This window comes from Notamacropus eugenii, chromosome 7 (genome assembly GCF_028372415.1).
Source record: "Notamacropus eugenii isolate mMacEug1 chromosome 7, mMacEug1.pri_v2, whole genome shotgun sequence".
In the NCBI taxonomy this organism is placed as follows: domain Eukaryota; kingdom Metazoa; phylum Chordata; class Mammalia; order Diprotodontia; family Macropodidae; genus Notamacropus; species Notamacropus eugenii.
In genome coordinates this window covers 166,444,980-166,469,968 of record NC_092878.1, presented here as the reverse complement: position 1 = coordinate 166,469,968, position 24,989 = coordinate 166,444,980, and the positions used below count along the sequence as shown (strand labels likewise).

The following is a 24,989-nucleotide window of genomic DNA, read 5'->3' as shown; positions in this document are numbered from 1 at the left end:
CTCAGATGAAAATAAGTGACATCCTTAGCCAATCTGTGTATGACACTAGAGGGCCACTCAGGAAATAGATCATAAAAGTGGGAGGGACCTGAGAGTCCATGGAGGCCTCCCTCCATTTTGTAGATGAAGAAACTCAGACACAGAGAGAGTAAGTGACTTGACTAGGGTTACACAACCAGTAAGCATCTCCATCTGGATTTGAACTCAGGTCCTATTGACTCCAAATATTGATAACATAATTGGTGAAGACAGGATGATACAATGGAGATAGAGTGGGACTCAAAGCCAGGAAGATTTACTAATTAGCTGTGCAGCCATGAGCAAATCATGTTTGGGGGCTGGGTAGTGGTGGTGGTGATTTTTACTTGAATCATTCAGTATATTTTCCTCTTTAAGGTAATGTTCAAATCCTGCCCCTGACACTAGCTGTATAACCACAAGGAAAATAGTTGACCTCTCTCAGCTTCAGTTTCCTCATCTGTAAAGTGGAGATAATAATTTCTGAAGTACCTACCATACATGGTGAGATAAGGTACATAATGCAGTTTGCAATTTGAGGGCTTTATAAACATCAGCTACGTAAGATCACTGGATCTGGCATGAGGATATACTGGAGTTCAAATCCTGCATCAGGGACTTACCTGACCCTGAGCAAGTAATTTCATCTTTCTCAGACTCAGTTTCCTTATCTGTAAAATGGGGATATTAATAGCCTCTATGTTCCAAGGTGGTTGTGATGATCAAAATAACATAGGTTAAAGGCTTTGTACTGGGTGAATGCTAGCTGTTGTTCTTGTTAGGATTCAGAAAGAACTCAACAAAATGAAAAATAGGCTGGATTTGGAAGGATTTTAGTTGAAAGTGAGAGATAAATGCAAAGTCCTAATAATGGAGTTAGGTAAGTGCAGAAAGGATATGACTCTAGCTAGAAACACATCTTGTCTTGTCTTGCTTATGGGACACTTTGTTTTAACTTTGTAGCTCCCCAAGGGTCAGCATCTAGTAGGCATTTCTTTGTTATGTTGCCTTCATCATGCATTCCTTAGTCTATTGGCATCCCTTTAGGACTAGGAAGCAGCACATCTCTTGACCCTGACAAGGTAACGTCAGAAAGGATGTCAGGACAGTGTAGTGATCACATGGCTTTGAGCTGGGGTTCAGTGATGGGGAAAGTTGAGACCTTAGCTTGAGGGGTTGAGGAGCAGAATCTCATAGACCCAGTGGAGTTGGGAGATAGGGCTTTGGTAAGCAGATGCATGTCAGGGAGGCCAGCACACAGGGCTGCATCTGAGTCAGCTTTCCCCTTGGTTTAGTATAATTACGGTCTGCTGGCTTGGGGGCCAGCACAGCTGGTGTATACAGCAGTCTCAGTTCCAGGGCCTACCTCTTGCACTGAAAGCCCAAAGTCAAAGTGTATCTTAGGGATAATCCCAATAGCCCCCCAAATACTCAGTGTTCTAGCAGATAGAAATTTGAAGGATTAATTTTTAAAATGAATGGACAACACACATTCACTAAATGGTCTTTGATGAAATATTTGCATTTGCAAAACACTGAGCAGCCTTTATTCAGCTTCCAAGTGGGGAGCTAAGTAGGAGGGACAGTGGAACGAGAGGAAGTAAAGGTCAGATCTCAGAACCACAGCCTCCACATCTGTGTTGGTGTTGGAAGTCCATTGCTTTGCAAAGAAATGGAATTAAGGGCCTGCCCATCAGTTGGGGATAGGCTGAAAAGAATCAGGGTACATGTATCTATTGAAGTCTTATTGGACTGTAAGAAATGGTGACTTTGCTGGATTCAGAGAAACCTGCAAAGACTTGATTGAACTGAAACAGACTGAGAAAAGTGGAACCAGGAGAATTTATGGGACAACGACAATAATAAAGTAAGGAGAGAGAACCTGGCAAGCTCTCAGAACTCTGATTCCAGCATCAGCCAGCCAAAAGAGAGATGATGTAGCACGTCTCCCACTTCTTGGCAGGGCAACAATGGTTAAGAGGCAGGGCCCCGGATGTGCCTTTGCAGACATAGCCAATGAGTTGTTGTGTTTTGCTTGACTCTGCGTATTTCTTACAAGTGAGGGCTTCTGCTTGTGGGTGAAGAGGACTAGAAGGGTGGGTTGGCACACAGTAATAGACCTGAAACAAGGATGATAAAGCATATTAGGACTTCAGAGTAGAAAACAGAAGGAAGAGGACAAGGGGTTCAGGAGAGAGTTTTCAGTACCATGTTAATGGAGACAAGGTATTCCAAAAGTCTCAGTGCTATAAAAATGTTTTAATCTAAGAAAGCTTAAAATTTCACTAAACTTTTGGGGCCACCATGTATATGTGTACACACATATATGTACATATATGTGTGTGTATGTATATATAGGCACTTATAGAAACATATTTCTTTTAAGAAATAAACCTTTAACAGTAGTTAATAGGTGGCACAGTGGCTAGTACATTGGACTTGCTGTCAGGGAAACCTGAGTTCAAATCCAGCCTTAGACTCTTACTGCCTGTGTGACTCTGAAAAGGTCACTTAAGCTACCTCAACCTCATTTTCCTCATCTGTAAAATAGGAATAATAGTAGCACCCACCTCCCAGGGTTTCTGTGATAGCATTTATAAGGTGCTTTGCAAACCTTTAAATACTAGCTTTTAGTATTATGCAATCCTAGCTCCTTTTCTTTGGATGTTGAAATGCTTGCATTTGTTAAGGATTGCTAGCTTCGTAATGATAAAGAAAGTTTAACTGAGCTTTGCTGCTTTCTGTATTTGAATTTGGGCACCAACAAGCTGGTGGTCAATTGATGAACCTCTATAAAGCACCTACTATATACCAGAGCCTGGGCTAAGCTCTGGGAATGCAAAAAGAGACAAAAACCAGTCCCTGTCCTGGAGGAGCTTTCAATCTCATGGGGGAGGCAGTGGGCAGATAAGTATATGCAAAGCAAACTATATTCCAGATCAATAGGAAATAATTAATGGAGGAAAGGCACTAGAATTGAAAGGGGTTGAGGAATGAACAAATTCTTACCAAGTATCTGCTGGGTTTCAGGCGGGAAGCAGTGTGAATCTAGTGGCTAGCAGCCTGATCTTGGAATTGGGAGGATATGCGTAATAGATGTGGAACCATGGATAAGGCACTCAGCTCATGGGCCTCATGCAATTCACTCAGGCTATAAAGGCAACAAATTATATTTCATGGGAATTCCATACCCTAGTGAAATCAGAGGTCTGGACTCAAAAAACATGGGGGTTGTTTAGTCATTTTCAGTCATGTCAGACTCTTCATGACCCTATTTGGGTTTTCATGGCAGAGATACTGGAGTGATTTGCCATTTTCTTTGCCAGCTCTTTTTACAGACAAAGAAACTGAGGCAAACAGAGTAAAGTGACTTTCTCTGGGTCACACAGGTAGTAAGTGCCTGAAGCCAAATTTGAACTCTATTCTTGCTGACTTCTGGCCTGGCACTCCATCCATTGTGCTACCTAGCTGCCAAGAATTATATTACAATTTTACTTGTTACAGGATTTAACCTATGGAAAGTATAGTCTCTTTCTTTGGAGTGTGTCTTGTTTAATTAGAGAGATATGACTGGACCTGGTATTGCCTTGGCACCAGGGGATGAAATTCTGTCTGTGCTACTTTCTCTGCAAATGTCAGTCTTGAAGAATTGCCCAGAACACTTGGAGGTTAAATGCCTTGCCTGGGTCAAAGAGCCAGAATGTGTCAGAGATGAGCCCTGATCTCATATCTTCACTTGCAGGCCAATGCTCAGTTAGATACCCCACCTTACTTCTAGTAAATTAAAAGGCATTTAACCATAACCCTTCCACATGTACTCATCCTGTATGATTCTTGTCCATGACCTTCTCTGTAGACTCTCTGGGAATGGCAGGCCTCCCTCTGTGTCTCTTAAGGGTTCACAGATACCATATAATGACTCTCATTTTGGGATTCAGTCACTTGTTTCTCAGAAGTCCTTATTGGAGATGTCCCATAGCCTGCTTCCACTTGACTTATTTAATACCATTGACATTTCTTTTTCTGTACCTGGTACACAACAGATACTTAACAAAGATTGGTAGATTGTCTGATGATTCATTGGTACCAGCTACAAGTAAAGAAAGGTGCAATGAGGTGGCACAGTGAACAGAGTGTTAACTCTAAAGTCAAGAAGACTCATCTTCCTGAGTTCAAATCTGGACTCAGACACTAGTTGTGTGACCTTGGGCAAGTCATTTAACCCTGTTTACCTCAGTTTCCTTATCTATTAAATGAGCTGGAGAAGGAAATAGTAAACTATTCCAGTGTCTTTGCCAAGAAAGCCCCAAATGGAGTCATGAAGAGTTGGACACAACTGAATGATAATAACAAAATTCCTAATACTCTTCCATAGTTTCCATAAAAAAAACAAAACAAAACAATAAAACAACTAGTGACATCCTTAGAAGTTGGGGAAAATAAGCATAAACACAGCAAGCTAATCCTTTCCTCCCTTGGAAACACAGTTGGCATGTTCTGGGACCTACTGCTTTTTTTGTTTTTCAGTGACAAAGGCCATGAAAATAGACTAATTGTTTCACTTGAACAAATAGCTGGTAATCGAACTGGTCTGAGGCTGGATTTGAACTCAAGTCTTCCTGTCTCCATGCCTGGCACCCTATCCAATGCACTACCTGGCTGCCCTCACCAAGAGTTAGGAATCTTTAATTTCTGCAGAAGGGCACCTGCAGACTAAGAAGAAACTGGATTATAGAAATGAGAGAGCCTTCAGGGGCCACCAAGGTCTATGTCCTCATTTTACAGATGAGGAAATCAGAGAGGTTAAAGAACTTGTCTAAGACTATCCAACGAATTTCTGAGACAGAATTAGCGGCCAGGTGCTCTGAGTGTAGAGCCAGGGCTTTCTTCATCGGTCCATACTGCCTACTAGAATTCTTCCTCCCTCAAACCAGGCAAATGAAATGGCAGAAAGAAGAGGATGCATTGGAAACCATCAAAAGGGCAAGAAGGACAACCACCATTCATGAAACTAGACAGACAGTATCAGAATTGGAGCACATATGGTGCTCCAGTTGGATGATTGGATCAGCCTCCCATCTGCTGATCCCAGCTCCAAACTGAAATCCCTTCAGAATCTTTATGGGAACAGCCATGAGCACGTCACTATGTCAAAGGTCCTTTGGTTCCATCAGAGCTGTAAGGCCAGTGTGTAGTTCATCAAGGCAAAATGAGTTGATACCCCAGGGCCAGAATTGGAGCGTTCTGTACCTAATCCAACTCATGTAGCTCATATCCTTTCCCTGGTTGAAAAAATAAAAGGCCTGCTTCCTTTAAATCTCTCCCTGTGAATTGTCATATCATTAGAAATGTCATCCTAACCTTGAGGTAAAAATGATACTTTCAAAGAGCTCCCAACATCCATCCTCATTTTTCCTATAAAAGAAAATGCTGTTGCTATGTAGAATTTTCTCATATACTTAACAAATCAAGACGAAGCTATCCTTTAGAAGGGTTTTTTTTTCATTGTAGATCTGTTTTGTATTTATGTGACTGGCATTTCTCAATATAGATTTACAATTTTGTTGTGTTTGCTAATTTGCTAGGTGAGAGTGAAAATTTGGATTTGGGTTTTTACTTTGTAGTTAGATCAGTCTCTAGTGTAGCTTCTAACATGAGAATTCTTCGTTCAAATCCTTTGACCACTTTTCAATGGGGGAATGCCTTTTGGTATAGTATGTTTGGACTGCTCCCTGATATATCTTGGATATCAGACTCTTGTCAGTGATGTTAGATGTAAAGATTTCCCTACCTCCTCCCACACACAGTTGATTACATATGTTATTCAAGCTGACTTAATTTTGTTATTGTCAAGACTTTGCAATTTTCTGAATATGTTACCCATTTTACCTTTGGTAAAATATCTATCCTTTCTCTGGTTTTCACTCTATTGCCATAACTGTGAACAGTAATTAATTTCTTTTAATGTATATCATATATCCATTCTAAACTTTTTTGGGTGTAATATCTAGCACTGATATAGTGCTTTAAGTATGCAACATGCTTTAGATATGTTATCTCATTTGGCATATGGTATATGATGATGGTCTAAATCTAATTTTTCCTATAGTGCTTTCCAGTGATTCCAGAAATTCTTGTCAAAGAGTCATCAAGTAGTTCATGTTCTGAAGTTTATTGAAAACTGCTTTATTGAGTTTAATTGTTTCAACTCTTTCCCTGTTTAGTCTGACCTACTAATCTACTTTTCTATTTTCTAAACCAGTAACAAATAGTTGTGAGAATTACTGTTTTGAGAGGGAAACTCTTAAGACCAAGCACAGCTTGGGGAAAGAGGAACAGTTTAGTTATTGAATGATTCAGTTCTTGACCTCATCACATCAGTGATTGGGGGAAGGGGACAGTGTCAACAAAACAAGCCTCAAGTAGGATCTTTCGGTATAAGTCAACAAAAGATAAATTTTTGTGAGAAGCCAATTTGTCAGCAAAACATTGGAATTTGGAAGTAAAAAGTGATTTTTATGGGAACATGGTAAGGCTACATCTCCTAGGCACTTGGATGGTCACATATGATGCCTGAGTCGAAGGGAATGGCTGGCTCTATAGGACTTTCTAGTCTTCGTTTTGATCAATGCTTGCTTATCTTATTATGTTTCTTCTCATGGGCTTCTTGGAACTATTTTGTAGTTTGGAGTCCTTCCAGACCTACAAGACATTCTAATACATTCTGAACAATACACAGTTCCTCTTTCCTTCTGATTGGTTTTCATGGCTTGTAGTTCAAATGTCTAAAAGTATGATTGCATCACATAGCCAATTGTATGCTTATGGAGATGTGATGTATTGTGGAAAATCGTTTGCCAAAACTTTCCTGTTTGCATCTGTATTTTCATCAAGAAAAATCCACCATATATTTCTCAATTACTTTATAAATATTTAGTGATGAGAAAGTATGTACAATGATTGGTATTTTAAAATGTCCTTAGTTGCCATTTTTTTTGGAAGGAAGGGTTTGTGGGGCAGCTAGGTGGCATAGTGGATACAATGCTGGCCTAGAGTCAGGAAAACTCTTACTAGCTGTGTGACCCTGGGCAGATCACTTAACTCTGTTTGCCTCAGTTTCCTCATTTGTCAAATGAGTTAGAGAAGAAAATGGCAAATCGCTTCCTTATCTTTGTTATGAAAACCTCAGATGGGGTCATGAAGAGTCAGACATGACTGAACAATGGGACTTTTGCAAATCATTCAACACCTTTTCTAGTATATTTAAAAGTCTGTCTCTCATACTAATCAGCTCTGAAATCAGGGATAGGTCAGTTAATCTCTATAAACCTTAGTTTCTTCAAGTAAAGCATGGGACTAATAACACTTAACACCTACCTATGCTGTGAGATTCCAATGAGATAATGTATATGAAGCACTTTGTAAAATTTAAACCTCTATAATAATGCTATTTACAATAGGGTTATCGTCATTCTCATCATCTTTTTGGACGGAGCTCAGACTTGTCCTGGGACAAATTGCTGTTTTCTATTTAGCATTTTATATACCTTTGCATAGACTCAAATAATTCCTTTTTGTAGTCCAAGAAAGATATTAGGATGTCAGCTCTTTTGTAGGCTCGTTGTCAGCATCACTGCTATTTCAGCTGCAGACAGGATGAGGGCAGTAGTGTGTACTCCATCCTGTTCCCACAGGATTGGCATTTCTTCTGCTACTTCTGTGTATTTTCAAAGCCTGTTGTTCTCCACCACTTGGAGATTGTAAGTATCCAATAAGACAACATTTATTAGCTGCTTTTAAGTTTTGATGGATCAATCATATATAGTCAGGTGACTATGGACAATGGTTTAGTCTGGGATTATGTTCTGCTTTCAGTATGGCTTATTGATTGATTTCTCAAGGCTATTTTGAGCTCTATATTTTTAGCATGAGAGTTTCTCATCTGACAGTATATGAAAGCTTCTGATGCATAATTCTAGTCACTAGGTCATGTCTTATTATGCAGTGGGTGCTGAAGTTTTGAGGCCTGTAGTAATATACCATGGCTTAATTTGTTTCCCTGTATAGTCTTGATTTACAACTAAGTCTGGGTTCCCTTGTATAATTTCTAGGAGCAATGGGCTGTTCATGAATGGCCATCATAGATATCCATTTTCGTAAGAAAATCTCTACAACTCATCCATCTATTCAACTCTTCTTTGCCCAGACATTTTTGACTGAGTTCATATAAATGTTACACATGGAAGGCCTTTTGATTCCTCTCTTGGACCATATTCAGACCACATAGGCTACACATACCTTCCACTGCAGTAAACAAACTCAAAGTTGTGAATTTGTTACAAGTCTCTACAATTTCTGGGTCATTTCAAAAGTAATTCTGCAGAGTTTTTCCCCATTTAACATTTTTTTTATTGTAAAATCTTTTGCAGCCCATTTGTCAAGGAAGCACTAATATTCTTCCAGCTGTGTTAAGGTGGAGGACCATGGGCTTTGTTAATGTTGGGTTGTTCTTTACAAATCTAATCTGGTTCATTTTAGAGTGCCCAAAGTGTACATTAAAAGAGGTATTATGTAGATCCAAATTGCTTCAATTGTGTTCGCCTCGTTTATTTTGCTTTCAGGATGCCAACGAGTCTCTTATCATGTTTAGCTACCATTTTCTCCTGGACGGCTTTTTGCCTATTATCCTCCACCTCCTCATAACCATTGATACAATTATCATCATCATCTACAGAAGAGAAAGTAACAAGCATTTATTAAATACCTACTGTGTGCTAGGGCAGTACTAAGTACCTTGTAAATATTATCGCACTTAATCTAAAAAATGGATCCCTCAATGCTTTCCAAAGTTTGTGACTTGACGGATCAATGTCTTCTGGTTTTTTTCTGGTTTAGTTATAATTTCATGCTTACATTGCTATATGAAGCCAGAATTACTCTTAACTGTCACACCACTGCTCTTGGTAAACAGATCAAGCATTTGCTGCCTGAGGTGTCTTATGGGCTCTTTTGGCCTCTGCACCATGCTAATTCCTGAGGGACTCAATCCTGGAGTCAGATGTTGGAGAATTCAAGATGGAGAAATGGACAGCCTAAGAAAGAGCACATGTTTAGAGGAAGAGTGGGAGATAAGACTGGAAAGATAGGTCAGGGCCATATTGAAAGAGAATTTGAATGACAGATGGATGATGAGTTGAGTCAACTACATTCTGTAGACTATGGAGAGTCATTGAAAGTGTTTAGCAGTGGAAAGATGTGTCCAAAGATCTATTTTAGGAAAATGTATTCTTGAATGCTGTTGAATGGATTGGAAAGGGGGAAAGAGTGAAAACCTCTTTCTGAAAAAGTTAGATACTGAGGATCCTTTCAATGGTCTGAGGAAGGAGAAAACCCTAACATTGGAGGGATGGGGAAAGGTTGATCGTAGCAGGTGGTACCTGTGTCAACTTCAAATTGATTTTAAGACTTGAGTTCAAATCCAGCCTTAGACACTAGCCAGGTAAGTCACTTAACTCTGTTGTTCTGCTTTCTTATCTGTAACATGGGGATAATTAATAACACCACCTTCTCAGGGCTGTTGTAAGGAAAAAATAAGATAATATTAAGAAAGCGTTCTTCAACCCTTGAAGTGCCAGATATTCTAAGAGACAGAGGCGAGGACAGGGAGGACGTTCTAGGCATAGGGAAGGTAGTCTGTGTCGAGACATAGGAAAGAAAGGGAGGATCAAAATTAGGAAACACATGCTATTGTAGGTTAATGTGATAGGCCAACTGAATATGGAGGGGAGTGATGTGTAATCAACCTGGAAAGATAAGCTGGGGCCACATTGTGAATTGGAATGCCAAAGAAAGAGAAGGGGCAGAGACATGTATTTATGAAACACCTATTACATGACAAGCACTGTAATTAACTCACCTGATTCTCACAGCTCTGTGGAATAGGTGCTATTATGATCCCCATTTTACAGTTGAGGAAACTGAGGAAGACAGAGACTAAATGACTTACTCAGGGTCACACAGCTAGTAAGTGTCTGAAATTGGATTTGAATGAGGAGCTTATATTTTATTTGACAGTACTAGAAAGCCACTGACGCTTCTTGAACTGGGGAGGGACGTCGTTAGACCACATCCCACTACATTAGAGAGGTGAAGGGAAAAAAAAAAAGAAAAGAAAGAAAGAGTAGAAAAGGAAGAAAATACAAATGAAATATATTTGGCCATTTATTTTCCACTGAAATATTTTGTTGTCAAGTGTCAACTCTGCTCAGATGAATGTTTTCCTATAGGTATTACCAGCATAGCTACCATAAAATGAACATGGGACTGGAAGTTCTTCCCACCCAGAAAATAAAATCACTTACTCATGAAGGGATGGTATTGACAAGTTCTTCCCTGTAAAGGAGTAAAAACTCAAATTAGAATTATGAGCTAATCAGAAGTGATCATTATGCAATGTGACTTTTCCTTCCCATACCCATAATAAAACAAAATTTTCTTTCTCTCAGGTCCCATGTTCCTCCTCCATATAGTCACTAAAATTAATATTCCTAAGGCACAGATCTCTCCATGTTCCCTCAGTAATGGAAGAAATGCCATCTTCTCTGTGATTAGTTGCACAGAGACATGTCCATATCTATTTCCAGGAAGCTGTCATCAGTAAATATATACATAATATTCTATCCAAGTTCCAGACAGCATCTAGGTTTTACTTTCATTCTGTGACCAATTCAATGCCTAAAGGTACCAAGGTTGATCATCCTAATGAATGAAGCTTAAACAAATCTTGTAACAATCCTTCCTCCTTTCATATACCTGCCCTTGCATGGGATCAGTGCTATACACCTCAGCTTTGAGAGGCTCACTACTGTCTTCATCACCAGCCATTAGTGCTGAATCAACCAGCAGGTTCTCCTCCCCTCTAATTGCTGGCCATGGTGCTGACCAGTTTTCTGATAACTAAACTAATGCAGGTCCCTTCCAGTTCTAAAATTCTATGGTTCTGCTTCTCTCATAAACTTAATACTTTGTTTTTGCTTGTTTGGTAAATGGCTGGTTCAAATGGTCTCCTGTTGAAACATTATGTTTGTCTAACCACTTATAAAAATGATGATGGTCTATGCAGAAACCCAGAGTTTTGTTTCAGGCCCTCTGGCTCATGCAATTCCCAGACTAGCATAAGGGAGAGTGTACCATATTCTTTCATCAGGTATTGACAATATTTGCCTCTGGAAAGCCTTTGTGTAAAGCCTAAAGCATTCCCCTGGTTAAATGAAATGGGGTCAACCCTCCTCAACTTTAAGTTATTCCAGGACAGCTCTCCTAGTAAGCCAGGGAGATATGGACAGAGGTATGGTTTAAAAGTTGAATAAAGGTAGTAAGATGTGTTAGAATTCTGAGAAAAAAATTCTCACTCAAGAAGCAGAGGCAATATGATGCCTTATACTCAAGGTGTAAATGAGGATGAAAAAATGAAATTACCACCATTTGTTCAGAAATATTTAGTAAGTTCCAGGAAATCAAATGGCATGGAGGTGTTGACCAAACATGCTTCTAGAAATTTGTAATCAGGAAATTTGAACTAGCTGTCAACACACTGAATGATAATTCATCTGAAAAAAAAAAACAGTTGGAAGCTTTATTGGAAAGCAAGCTTGATATGACTCAGAAGTGTAACATAGCAACAAAAGAGTCATATGATTTTTAGGTTGAATTTACAGAGGCAAAGTCTTCATGATCAGGGAGATGATACATTAGCTTCATCATTCCCTGCATGAGACCAAATCTAGAATGTTGTACTCAGACTGACCCCTAGATCACCAAGTCAGAGAAGCAACCAGTCAACCCACTGATGAATAAATATCTTTAAGGCCCTACTGTGTGTTTGACATTGCTACATGATAGGAAATAAATACAATGAATTGAACAATAGCTAATAGTAATGAACTTTCATGCTAAGAGAGCAAATAACAAGTTTAGATGACAGTGTATTTGGTACAAATGTAAGGAAAAGAAATAAAAAAGATTGTTAAATATAAATTAATTTGAGAGGGAAGGCACTAGCAATTGGGGAGGACAGGAATGGTTTCATGTAGAAAATGGGACTTGAGCTACATTATAAAAAGAAGAATTCTGTGAGTCAGTAATGAATCCTGGACAAGAGGAACAGCCAGTGCAAAGGAGTGGAGATAGGAGATGAAGCAGCACACATGAATACAGGAGAGAAGGTCAGTTTGACTCCATTGCAGAGGGTGGTAAAGGGAATCAGGTACAAGGAACCTGGATGGTTATATTGGAGTGAGGTTGTGAAGGGCTTTAAAAGATTAACAGAGGCAGTGAGCAGTGCCTGGCACATAGCGGGTACTTAGTAAATGCTTCTTGAATGAATGAATGACTATTTTATCCTAGAGGGAATATGAGAAAGTATTAAATGGGAGAAATATGGGGTTAGAAAGCGGAAAAAACATTTGTTAAGTGCCAGAAACTATGTTAGATACTTTAAAAATATCTCATTTTATCCTCACAACAACCCTGGAAGGTAGGTGCTATCATTATCCCCATTTTAGAGCTGAGACAACTGAGGCAGACAGAGGTTAAGTGACTTGTGCAGAGCCTCATAGCTAGTAAGTGTCTGAAGCTGGATTTGAATGAAGCCTCCATGACTACAGGTCCATCATTCTTTCTACTATGCCACCTGGCTGCCTCTAGGTAGAAATGGCAAGACTTGGCATCTTATTTGACATGTGGCATGATGAAGAGTGAGGAATTGTAGATAATGCTGAGATTGTGAGCCCGGAAGACTGAGGGATTATCAGTGCCTTCAACAGAAATAGGGGAGTTTGGAAAAAGAGTCAATTTTGGGGAAGGATAATGAGTTCTGCCTTAGACATGTTGAGTTAGAGATATCTTTGAGAGTGAAATGTCCAATAGAGAATTGACATTATGAGAATGACCATGAAAAGGTGATGCCGGTGGCAAGACAAGACTGTGGGATGCAAAGATGAGTTGAAGGAACAAAAGGCATTTGTGTTAAAGTAGGGAAGACATCAGAGGACCATGGTCATGACCTTAAAAGGCTTTCCTATGAAAACTAGGTCAGGCTTGATCTACATTATCCCAGAGAAGAAAATGAGAAGAGTTCCAGATAGTTGTTGGGAGGCAGATGTAGATTGGATATTGTATAAAAAGTTCCTAGTAATCAGAACTCTCCAGAGATGAACATATTTACTCAAGGCAAAAGTTCTTCCTCCCTGGAGGTGTCCATGCAGAGTCCAGAGAGATCCTTGTCAAAGATGTTGCATCCATAAGTAGTAGGACCTGCTGTCATGGCTATCATGTTAAGGGTGTGCATGATGGGGGAGCAGAAGGAAGAGTGGAGATGTTGATTTTTCCTTAAGAAACATTTTTCTTCAACTTGATTGGGAATTGAGTGGAATGAGAGATGGACTGAGTGCCGGGTGAAGAGCTTGAATAGCTTTGGGTAACTTAGTGATCTGGTCATGGCCAAGGGCAGTGATGATGAAGACTAGTCAAGTTCATTGCTACAGAAAATCCCTAGTGCACACTGGTGCATTCTTCTCAACTTATTGACCTATCAATCTAATCACCAACATTTATTAAGTCTTTACTGTATGCCAACACTGTGCTACATGCTGTGGATGATAATACAAATACAAGAAAGTTACATTCTAACAGAGAAGACCGATATGCACATATGTATATAGATATAACTATAGATGTTGTAAAAGACAGAGGGACTATACCCTTGATTTCATTGGTTCAGGGAACGTCCTTTTACCAATGCACTTCAGCCTCTGACTTAGAGTCTTTAGGAGTTGCCCAGAGAACAGAGATGTTAAATGACATACTCACTGCCATCCATCCAGTCACTACCAGAGATGAGATGTGAAGTCGTATATGTCTTTGGCTGCATGGCTGGTTCCCTCTCTACTAGTCATGTTGTCTCCCCTACCAATGATACAATTACAATAGTTGGTTACACAAGGGAACCAAGTGAAGTATTCCACATTGTGATGTTCACTGTGGAGTTCTACATCAAACCATTGATAGTTATGTCTCCATGACATTGAGCAGATGCTCATAGGGATGGATATGGGCAAGACTCACACAGGAGGAGGTTGTCTGCTTAGGTGTCAACCTGCACCTTTGGAGGGAGGGTCCACACTGTTCATGCCATGAATCTGTTACAGTAGTGAACGTTAAAATGAGAAAAGTCATGTGGTACAAGGACTGCCTTACCTATAACAATAGCAACCAGCACACTAAACAAATGCTGACTAAGGGCTGCTCTTCTGTATGGCACAATGCTAGAGGCTTCTTCTGATACGTCATCCTGGCATGGAGTTGACTCTGTCTTCTTGAAGGGTTTGTCAGGAGAACACAAGCTCTGGCAGGTCCAACCAAGCCAGAAAGATTCATGACTTAGTCATGAACAGTGAGACTCATTGGAGGACCAGCTTAAGTGAGTTCTAAGGAGATCATTACTAGCTGGACCACGATTTGACGAATTGTTCTGCCTTGTGGGTCACTCAAAGGGCACTGCTTGGCAGGGGAGGTGTATGTCAGTTGTATGTTCACTACAGTATAATATCCACAGTGAACTTTGGAAAAGAATGTAATGTCAAAGATATCAAAAGACACATACTGACTAGAAAGGGTTAGCGTGTGCTTATTCTGAATTTAATAATGAGGGATTCTTTATGGTTTTCCTTCCTTCCTCCCCTCCTTCCCTTCCCTTCCCTTCCCTTCCCTTCTCTTCCCTTTCCTCTTTCCTTTCGTTTCCTTTCCTCCCTTCCTTTCTTATTTCCTCCCTCCCTCATTTTCTCCCTCCTTCACTTCATTCTTTTGTTTATTCTTCTGTTCATTCCTTCTTTGCTTTTCTTTTTACATTAAAAATTATTGTAGTTATGTATTTTATAATTTTTTTGTGTTTATGTGATCCCTCGATGCGAGTTTGAGTTGCAGCTTACTATATACCTTTGGATGAGGCCATGACATTGACTGGGCCTCATTTCCCTTGTCAAATGAGGGGGTTAGTCTAGATGACCCAGAACTGGTGGCAGAGCATTGTGGAGTTCTCTCTCTTTGAAGGTCTTTGAACAGAAGTGGTATTACTTGTTGGGCATGGTGCATGGGGAATTCCTGTTCGTGGATTGTTGGCCCTGAAGTCTCTCAGAAATTTAGGGATTTCCTGCATGATCTAAGGTGGTTTCCATGTGCTTCCACAAAAACAAGTTTATATGGAGCATTTAACCCGATGGCCCTGGCAGAAATGCTGGGATTAAATGAAATCAACAAGCAGGCAGAAAGAACCTACTGTGTGTAAAGCACTGGCCCATGAGCTGGAGGAAATGAAGGAATGGAGACAGCCTATTTTCATGACACAGGAGAAAGAAGGAAGATAAAAAAATCACAGAAAATGAATCACAACTTCTCTGCATATTCATGAGAAGGTTTTTGTTTCTCTTTTCAATAGTGGGGGTGGGCAGGAGAAAAAAATAGATTTTAGTTAGTTAATTTTTTAAAAAGGTTGTTGTGCTCATCCTTTGTTTTTGAAGACCATGACATCAGAGAAATGATGACATGACTTGCATTTGACTTTGTTTTGAGTGAGGGAGGGCTGTGCAGATCACCAGGAGCAAACATTACACTATGATGTGGGATCTGAGAGCAGCTGACTGGGGGCAGGGTGGGGCAGGGGCATCAGGAAGGTCACTTGGAGAAGGTACCATTCGATTTGGAGTTGGAGAAATTCAGATTTCAGTCACCAAATAAAGGAGCAGGGAAATGGCATGCTAGGTGTGGGGACAGCCCTGGCAAAAGCAAGGAGGTTAAGAAATCACAGAGGTAGATGGATGATGATGGAGGGGATTCTGGGAGTAGTTCCATCTGACCTCAGGGAAGGATCATGGTGAAGAATGGTAATATGAGAAAAGCCTGGAAAGTGAGAGTGATCCCAAATCACAGAGGGCCTTGAATGTTAAATTTTTTAAGTCATATGCACTTTACCCTGTAGGTGAGAGGGAAGCGCCAAAGAATTTTTAAGCAGACACATGACATGACATGGGTGCGTCTATACATGAGATGAATCTGGAAGTGGTGTGAAGGACAGATTGGCTAAGGGGGAAACTAGAGGCGGAAAGGAGGGCTCACCTGAAATCAGAGGACCTGGGTTTAAATCCCAGCTCTGTAAAATTTGGATTCAGTCAAAAGGCCTTACCAAAGCATCTAGGGGGCCACATATGGCCTCAAGGCCACATGTTCCCAGCACCCTCTATTAGGAGGCCAAGGCAATAATCCAGACAAGTGAAAATGAGGGGAGGGGAATAGAAAGGAAAAGAGGGGTGTGAGAGATATTGACATGGTAATGAGCCACTGGAGGTGAGAGGTGTGGGGGGGAGGGGCCGCACTAATATTTGGAAAGAACTTTCATTTGACCCTAAAGTTGGCTTAAATGGACCAGGACAGACTAAAGGCATTAATTAATATCCCCGTTTTAAAGATGAGGAACTAAAATTAAGCATCAAATGATTAAATGGCTTGTCCTGTTAGCGCAGGGAGAGAAATTGTCAGAAGTAGCTTTGGAATGGAAATCTTTCTGAATCAAAGTCCAGTACTCTACTTCCTAAGCCACAAGGAATTTTCTGGGGCAGCTAGGTGGCACTGCGCAGGACTTGGAGTCAGGAGTTCAAATCTGACCCCAGACATTTACTAGCTGGGTGACCCTGGGCAAATCACTTATCCATATTTGCCTCAGTTCCTCATCAGTAAAATGAACCAGAGAAGGAACACTCCAGTGTCTCTGCCATGAAAATCCCAAAGGGAGTCACTAAGAGTAGGACTCAGCTGAAAAGTTAGTTAACTTGGGCCTTTCTAAAGAGAGTCAATTCAGGTCAAATGAACAAGCTTTTATAAAGCATTTACTACCAATCAAATCCAGAGATTAGCCCTGGGAATACAAATGCAGCAGAAATCGTCCCTGTCCTCTAGTTTAATTTCTAATTCTCATAGAGGAAGACCCAGAAGCCAGCAGGGGAGGGAAGGGAGAAGGCCCCCTCGTTAGGGGAGGAGGCTTATGGTGGAGATTCAGGCAGAGACCCTGGAGGGGGGTGGGAAGGGATGAAAGCTTGTCTGGCCTGGACAGGTTCCTTAAAGTGGACATTCTTGGAGGAACTAACCAACGAGAGGAAAGAACCTCTGAGGAGAATGAACTTCCAGGATGAGGAAACAAGTTGTTTGGTGGAGAAAGTCAGGAGGGTGAGGAGTGTGAAGAAACAAATAAAAATAAGTTATTAAATAGTTACTGTTTTTCAGGGACTGGAGACCCAGAGTCAAGCTCCTGCCCTCAAGGATCTTACATTCTAATGCTCAGAGAAGCAAAGAAAAGGAATGCCAGGTGGAGCCCCAAATGAGGGGAGGGCAGTAAAGGTACATGTGGAGCTGGAAGGGGTTTGCCTACGTACATCACTGGATTTGCCCAGAATTCTGCCGATGACGGAAGGAGCATTATTATTTCATTTCAAGCCACTTGCTGAAGACCACCATGCCAGAGAGCCACTCCTCACCCCCCGTAAAGATAAAAGCAGGAATGCCCTTTTTTGCACACCCAGTCTTTAGTATACTTGACCAGGAAACCTGTGAAGTAAATATTCTAATTTCAACAAACATGGAGCACACACTGTGTAAATAAAGCCCCAAGTGCTTGGGGTCAGCTTGCTTGCTTGCTTGACAGAAATCACCTCAATACTCTCAAATTAATGATAAGGTGAATGTTAAGACCCCCCCCACCCCCAAGACAATAGTGTAGGTGGGATGTGGGCCAGTGGATTTAGGGAGAAGAAAAGCTTTGTTGTCCCCAAATACTAGTATTATGTAGATCTACAGAGGCTAAAGAATAGCATTGTAGTGCTATTATAAGTAAGCATTTATTAAGCACCTGTTGCATGCAGAGCATTATACCAAATGCTAGGGAAGATACAAAGTTTAAGTCCCTAGCCTCATGAAGACCAGAGTCCAGTATGGAGATAAACCCTAATATCACTTGCTTACTAGCTAATAGTGTGTGTTAAAAGCATTGCAAAGATTTCTGGGTAATGCTGGGGGGCATGTGTAGGCTTGGTTGCTGTCCTTCATTCTCAAAGAGGTCCAAAATGACATCAATATGTTAGAGTTAAGTTACAGTAAGTCGGACCAGTACAAGCTTGGAAAGCTCTACCACAGGTCCAGTACAAATAGTCCACGTGAATTTTTGGGTTGATTCTCAAAATTTGCCCGTCTCACATTTCTTTTGAGCTACTTCAAGTCTCCTTTGCTCACAGAGCACAGCATCTTCTCTGATGTTGGCACATCATGCTGGGCAGTCCTGTGTCAGTGTCTCCCAGGTCACACAATCAAATCCAAAGTTCTTCAGAGAGACCTGGAAGGTGTCCTTGTATGGCTTCTTCTGACCACCATGTGAATGCTTGCCGTGTGTTAGTTCTCCACAAAATAGTCTTTTTAGCAAACATATTGTTTTGCATTCTAACAATGTGGCCAGACCATCAGAGTTGCACTCTCTGAAGCATAGTTTGAATGCTTGGCAGTTCAACTGGAGCAGGACTTCAGTGTGTGGCACCTTATCCTGCCAGGTGATCCTCAGAATCTTCTAAGACAGTTCAAATGCAAACGATTCAGTTTCCTGGCATGGTGCTGGTACACTGTACAGGTTTCCCAGCCATATAACAATGAAGTCAGCATAACGGCTCTGTAGACCTTCAGTTTGGTAGTCAGTCTAAGCCCTCTTTTCTCCCAAACTTTTCTTCAGAGTCTCCCAAACTAGCTCTGGCAACTCATGTGTCAACCTCAATCTTCATGTGTATGTCCCTAGAAAGTATACTGCCTATGTAAGTAAACAGCATTCAGAGCTTGTCCGTTTGCTATGGTCAGTGGTTCCACATATGGGTGTTGTGGTGCTGGCTGATGGGGTATTAATTATTAGGCCAAAATCAGTGCAAGCAGCACAGGAACCATCCATACTTTTTTGTGTCTCAGCTTAATCTGTTTGCCTCAGTTTCCTCCTGTGAGGCAGGGCCCAGAGGACTGGCTTTCATGGGACTTCCATAATCCCACCGACAATGAGGTCATTTTTTTCCCCTATGTGGGCAGAGGTGGGAAGTTCCAAGGCCCACACAGCTCACGGTGCTCTTTGTTTACCCCAGTGCTTCCAGGGGACCCTGTGATGCAAGGGGTTGAGATGGAGGCATCACGAGGACATTTAGCCCTCTGGGGCTTGCATCATGGGCCCTCAGTTTGTGTAAACTACACTCATGTTTCCACTTCCTTTGGGGCCCCCCGGTTTGTTTGGGTTTTATTTCATTTTTTAGTGGGAGGTTGTTTTGTTTTTATTTTATTTTTAAGAGAAAGAGAAACTTTTAGGGTTTGTTAGTGTTTGTTTTTAAAGGATCTTGGCTTTTCAGTTTCAGAACTATTAAGGAGCCTCCGAGGTCACTGGTCATTGACATTAAAAGGTACTTTGTGAATTATGGCCCCACTGGCCAGTAAGGCCGAGTACATCCTCTGCTACTAAGCATTCCCAGTCTTGGGCTTGAATTGACCAAGTTCATTCCTGAGTGAGTCTGGCCCCAAAGAGAAAAGACAGGCCTTTCTCATGTTTTCTGGCTCATTATACTCCCAATCCAGAGTAGAATACTAGGTTAGGCTCATGTGTAGGGCCTTCCCAAAAGGGTTAACAGGGCATCTTCTAAAAAGTACTGGATAGGACAGAGTAGACAAGATATAGGATAACTCTATCTCCTTCATCACAAAAAACTTGCTTAAAATGGGAAAGACTCATGAATGCACATGGACATAATTTTAATTCATGAAACAAAGCACATAAGTCTTATTTTATTTACAACAAGAAACTCTTTGGAGGTCTGGTGATGAGTCCTTTCATCTTCATCTCAGCATTACAACACCTATATAAGCTAGAACATGGCTTGTATCCCTCCTGCGGTCCTCTGAGAACTGTTTTAGTGGTTGTAGGGAGAGCCTCCCTGCTGCTCCTGATCCAGAATACTTTACAATACCAGAATTCTTTACTCCATGAAGTAGCCACCCGGCCTGGAAACAGTCATCTCAGGATTGCTATCTGATCACCTGTGATCTGACAAAGATACACAGAGCCAAGGAGATAGCCAAGGCCTTGAGATCAAGCCTCAGGATCAGCTAGACGAGCACATGCTCTTGCTGCAATTTGAGTCCAGTTTCCCTGGCTGCCAGGGTTGGGGGAAAACTCTGCTTTCACTACAGGAAGTCCAAGGGGGAGTTTTCCCAAGTCCTAATATATACATTCATAAAGACTTTTATACATTATACATTTATACATTATACATAAAGACATTTATACATACAAAAAAAGACTGAGAGCACAAGTGACACATTTACATGGTATAATAGAGAGCATGCTAGAGTTAGACTCAAAAACCTGAGTTCCAACCTTGCCCCACACACTTTGTAGCTGTATGAGCTTGGGCAAATCACCTAACCTCTCAGTCTCAGTTTCCTCTTTTGTAAAATAAGGATAATAATTGCACCTAATGAACAGCTTTCTTGTGACAATTAAGTGAAAATGATAAATAAAGTGCTATATGAAGGTCAGTCATTATTAAGTTGTCTTTTCCTTTAAAGCTTACTAAGTGGGAACTCTTACTTTTGATTGGCCAATATTATCTGAAGCAGCGTTCCATGATGGCATCAGGGAGAGAAAGATTGGGACCAACCAGAAGCCTTTGGTTTTTAATCCATTCTAGGCTTTCCTCAAAATGGGCCAGGGCACATGATCCAAGTTCCAGGGTCCATAATCCAGACCATCAAGTCCAGTCACTGAGGGGAGCTCTCCTGGCTTCCCTTCATCATTACCTCCAGATTCTGTAATGGAGTTACTCAGTAATTGTCATGAAAATCAATGGACTACAGCAGGTCCGATTGTTTCCATTTTACAGAAAAAGAAAGTGAGGGCTCACAGAAAAGAAGCAACTTGTCTGAAGCTACAACCATTCCCCACACTGGCCAATGGAAAGGAGTCTTGCTTGGTAGAGCTTTGCTCTATATCTCCCTTATTCATTTAGAGAACTCGAGGGTATCTCTGAGCATCCAGCTAGCATGGAGGGCATGAGTCACATAGCACAGGATTCCCAGGCTCTGACTTCCAGGCTTCCTCCAGGATTCTCTCTGCCACCAAAGTTTATACATTGGGTGGCAGGGTCTTGGAGACTTTTCTTGCACTGCCTTGAGATTCAGAAAAGCAATGATTTTCTCCTCAGTCCGGGGCTGTGTTTGGACCAGATAGACCTTATGAATGAGATCAGTCTCATACTGAAACTCATAGATGTCAATTCACCTACTCTGTGAGAGAGTAGAAAATTGCCCCATCTGAATCCTACCCAGAGTTCTCTATCTATCCATCAGCTACCTATCTATCATCTCTCTTTTATCTACCCATTTATCACCTGTAGTGTATGAGGTATTCAGGGAGGACTAACATCTCTAGTGTGAGGCTTTGCTTAGCCCTTTTCAGGGCTGCTCATCCACCTTTGGTGGCCACCTGTCACTCAACTCTCACCTGTGCCTCCAAGAAACTGTAGCATGAGCAGCAGCCACAATTCAGTAAAACCATCTTGGCAAATAGGACAAACCAGGTTGAGGGTAACTGACAGGCCTCAAGCCCATTGGTGAGTTAGGCGGATGTCTACCCCAAGCCTGTGAAGACCATCTTCAGTGGAATGGGCACATAGCCTTTGTTCCAAGGGTTATGAAGGTAACTGAAGCAGGTGCTTGAAGCTTTGTCAGATATGGAAGACACCAAAGTCATCTGCTGTATCCTGGGCCATCAACAGTCACCCTGACTCTTGTGCTGCCACTGAACTTCGATGGCTCTGGAAGAAAGCATGAGGTTGATGACTTTGTGCAGCTCTGCCTCACTTCAATCCAATTCACAAACAAATCATGAAATCACCCCACAATGTCACTGGTCCTCTTAAAAAATGAAGAATGGACACCAATCTATCATCTATCATCATCTATCATTTTTCTAAAACATGTTCATGTATATACATGTAAATTTATGTACCTGTGTGTAAGCAACATATATGTACATATATATCTGTATTTGTATGTGTATGTATGTACATATAAATTTAGTTTACAGATCATTTCCTGCCACATAAATTCATGTCCTCTTCCCACTGGGCCTCTGAAGTAGATACCCCAGGTGTTGCCCTCAGGTCACAGATGAAGAAACTGAAGCTTGGAGATAAAAAGGCACTTGTCAAAGGTCACATCGCTAGAGAGTACCAGAGCTGGTCCCAGAAGCCCGATCTTCTGAGTGACTTCTTTATGATAACCTCTAGTATGCCAGTTGGCATGTCATTCATTGCTCTTTCTTGGTTCTGCATTAACTAAGGGAGGGTACAGTAAGAGAGAGAGAATCCTCCTTAACTACAGGAAACTTGGAACCAAATCTGCCTAGTCCCCAATACTGACCTCTAGCATAGTTACTTAGAGAACAGTTGATTCAAAGGCTGCGTTTGCACTCGCTTGACTGGAGAGAGTTCACAAAATCCCAAGTTAACTTAAGACTTGTTAAATTTGTAGGGCAGTTAGGTGGCTTTGCAGTGGATTGAGTGCTGGATCTGGAGTCAGGAAAGCTCATCTTGAGTTCAAATCTGGACACAGACACTCATAAGCTGTGTGACCCTTGGCAATTCACTTAACTTGTTTGCCTTGGTTCCTTATCTATGAAATGAGCTGGAGAAGGATATGGCAAACGATTCTAGTATCTCTGCCAAGAATACTCCAAATGGGGTCACGAAAAGTTGGACATGACTGAAAAATGACTAAACAACCATATTTGTATTCCCATTAAATGTCAGCTCTTTGGATCTGGTCCAATCAATCTAGTCAAAATCTTTTAAAATTCGGTCTTTTAATATTTGAGAAATCCTCTCCAGCTTTGCATCAGATTCAAATCTTATCAGAATACCATTTATGCCTTCATCAAAAAGCCTGATAAAAATGTCCAGCAGTCCAAGTCCCAGAGCTGAAGGGAAGAGGACTTTCCGGGGCAGTTCTCTGGAGGTTTTCTTTGATGACATCAATCCTGAATCCCTGCACCCAAGGTCTAGTCATTCACATATTTCTGCCTAACTGAGGGGTTATCTACTCCACCTCTCTTTCTCTTTTCCACCTCCTTAGGTAGAGAGCCCTTTTCAAAGGCTTTGCAGAAATCTAGGTAAAAAGGAACTTCTCTGATAAGATAGAGAAAGCTAGTGTAGAACAAGTAGCCATGCATTTGGCGTATAGGTCCTGGCTTTGAGTCTTCTCTCTGATAAGACTTATGACCTTGGTCAAGTCATTTAGCTTTTCTGTACTTCTATTGCTATATCAATAGAATGGGGCTAGGGTGGGATTGGGCTCTGAGGTTCCTCTGTTTTCTCAATCTGTTCCTTTGAGAATGTCATGAGACCTAGCCCCTCAATCTCATCTTCAAAGAATCAGCAAGAAGGAGAAGAAGCAGGCACAAGAACTAAAGAGACAAAAGAAAATTGTTTCTCAGAAAAGAAAAATAATTAAAGAAATTAGCAAGGAAATTAAAAACTCTAAGATAAAGGTGGATTTAAAGAAATTGAAGAAAATGCACCCAAAAAGAAAGGGGAACAAGGAATTCTCAACAGCAATGGCCAGGAAGATGAAGCTATAACTGTAGGAAGACATGTCAGGAAACATAACAAGCATCTGATAAGAAATAGAGAAAGAAATGAGATTAACAAAGAAGGAACACGACAAGCTGATGATGGAATTCAAGTGCCTAGAAGTACGTGAGGAGAATATTCACCAAATATGTTTGCTGAGAACTAGAATTCTTTTTCAGGAGGACACCTTGGTAGAAGTATTGAAGGCAAATAGGAAAAGAGGCTCCCCAACTGGAAAAATGATTTGAAACTGTGAGCAAAATGATAGATCTGTAGGACAAATCTCTGAGACACAATGGAATACACATCTAATGTCCCCACACTGCAGGAGAGTGTCTTGACTCAAATGAGGTCCACAAGAATGGCATCCTGGGTCATCTCCAGTCATCCTGATGAATATCTGGTCATTGGATTCAGGTGGCTCTGGAGGAGAAGTGAGGCTAGTGACCTGCACTGCCCTCCCTCACTCAAAACAAAGTCAAGTGCAAGTCATGTCATCATTTCTGTGATGGCAGGGTCTTCTGGGGCAACGAAGGATGAACACAACAATGTAGTTTGTTCATGTGGTCTGCCAAGAGTGTAGTGCTCCACCTCAAATCTTGCCTTTCAATGCCAGGCAAAGGTAATAAACTATAGTCACTTTGAATGACAAGATAACACCAGGCAAAATAAAAAACAGCACCATTCCCCACATCTTGTGGCAACTCACCTAATTTTCTTTATCAGTCTTTTGATCTCTCTGTGTCCTAAAAGAAAAGGGTCAGGGGTATGATCTGGACACATATTATATATGGAAATTATTATTAATAGCAAGTAATCTCTTTAATCAGCTCTGCTCCCACTCAGCCCTTGTTGGAAAAAAGAAATCTCTTCTCTCAGTTCTACTCCATACTTCATTATCTGACAAATTCATTTTTGAGAACAGCATGTATATATGTAGATATAATATGTTAATAACTCTTTCAAATACCATAGAAATTATTTTTAAAAACTAAAGCTTCCACATGTTGACTGCTTAGCTGCTACTGACCAGAACACAATCCTCAGTCCTTGCACACAGCCTTCTGCCTGATGGTTGGAAAGGAAAAGCAATGGATGTGGTGGAAATATCCACTGGCTTTGCCATGAGATGACCTGGTCCAAATCCCACTTCTGGGTCTTACTCCCTTTATGACTGTAGATAAAAATCTGCTTTGTTGAGTCATGTTTCAGTTACATCTGGCT

The 24,989-nt window shown here is 41.0% G+C and overlaps 2 long non-coding RNA genes across 3 annotated transcripts in view; one reads left to right on the top strand and one right to left on the bottom strand.

The window, feature by feature from the left end:
- Window positions 1–24,801, top strand: part of LOC140514946 (uncharacterized) — a 93,995-nt gene extending 69,194 nt beyond the window's left edge. The window contains exon 3 of the long non-coding RNA XR_011970780.1: window positions 17,350–24,801. This is a non-coding gene — a long non-coding RNA (uncharacterized lncRNA). The remainder of the gene's footprint in view (window positions 1–17,349) is intronic.
- Window positions 1,838–24,881, bottom strand: LOC140514945 (uncharacterized). Of its 2 annotated transcripts, none has more exons than XR_011970779.1 (4): window positions 24,796–24,881; window positions 13,884–13,983; window positions 10,380–10,410; window positions 1,838–2,138 (listed from the first exon to the last, which is right to left on the bottom strand). It is a non-coding gene; the product is annotated as an uncharacterized lncRNA (long non-coding RNA). The 2 variants fall into 2 exon arrangements; XR_011970778.1 differs by having other exon boundaries at window positions 13,888–13,983.
- Window positions 24,882–24,989: the final 108 nt, after the last annotated feature.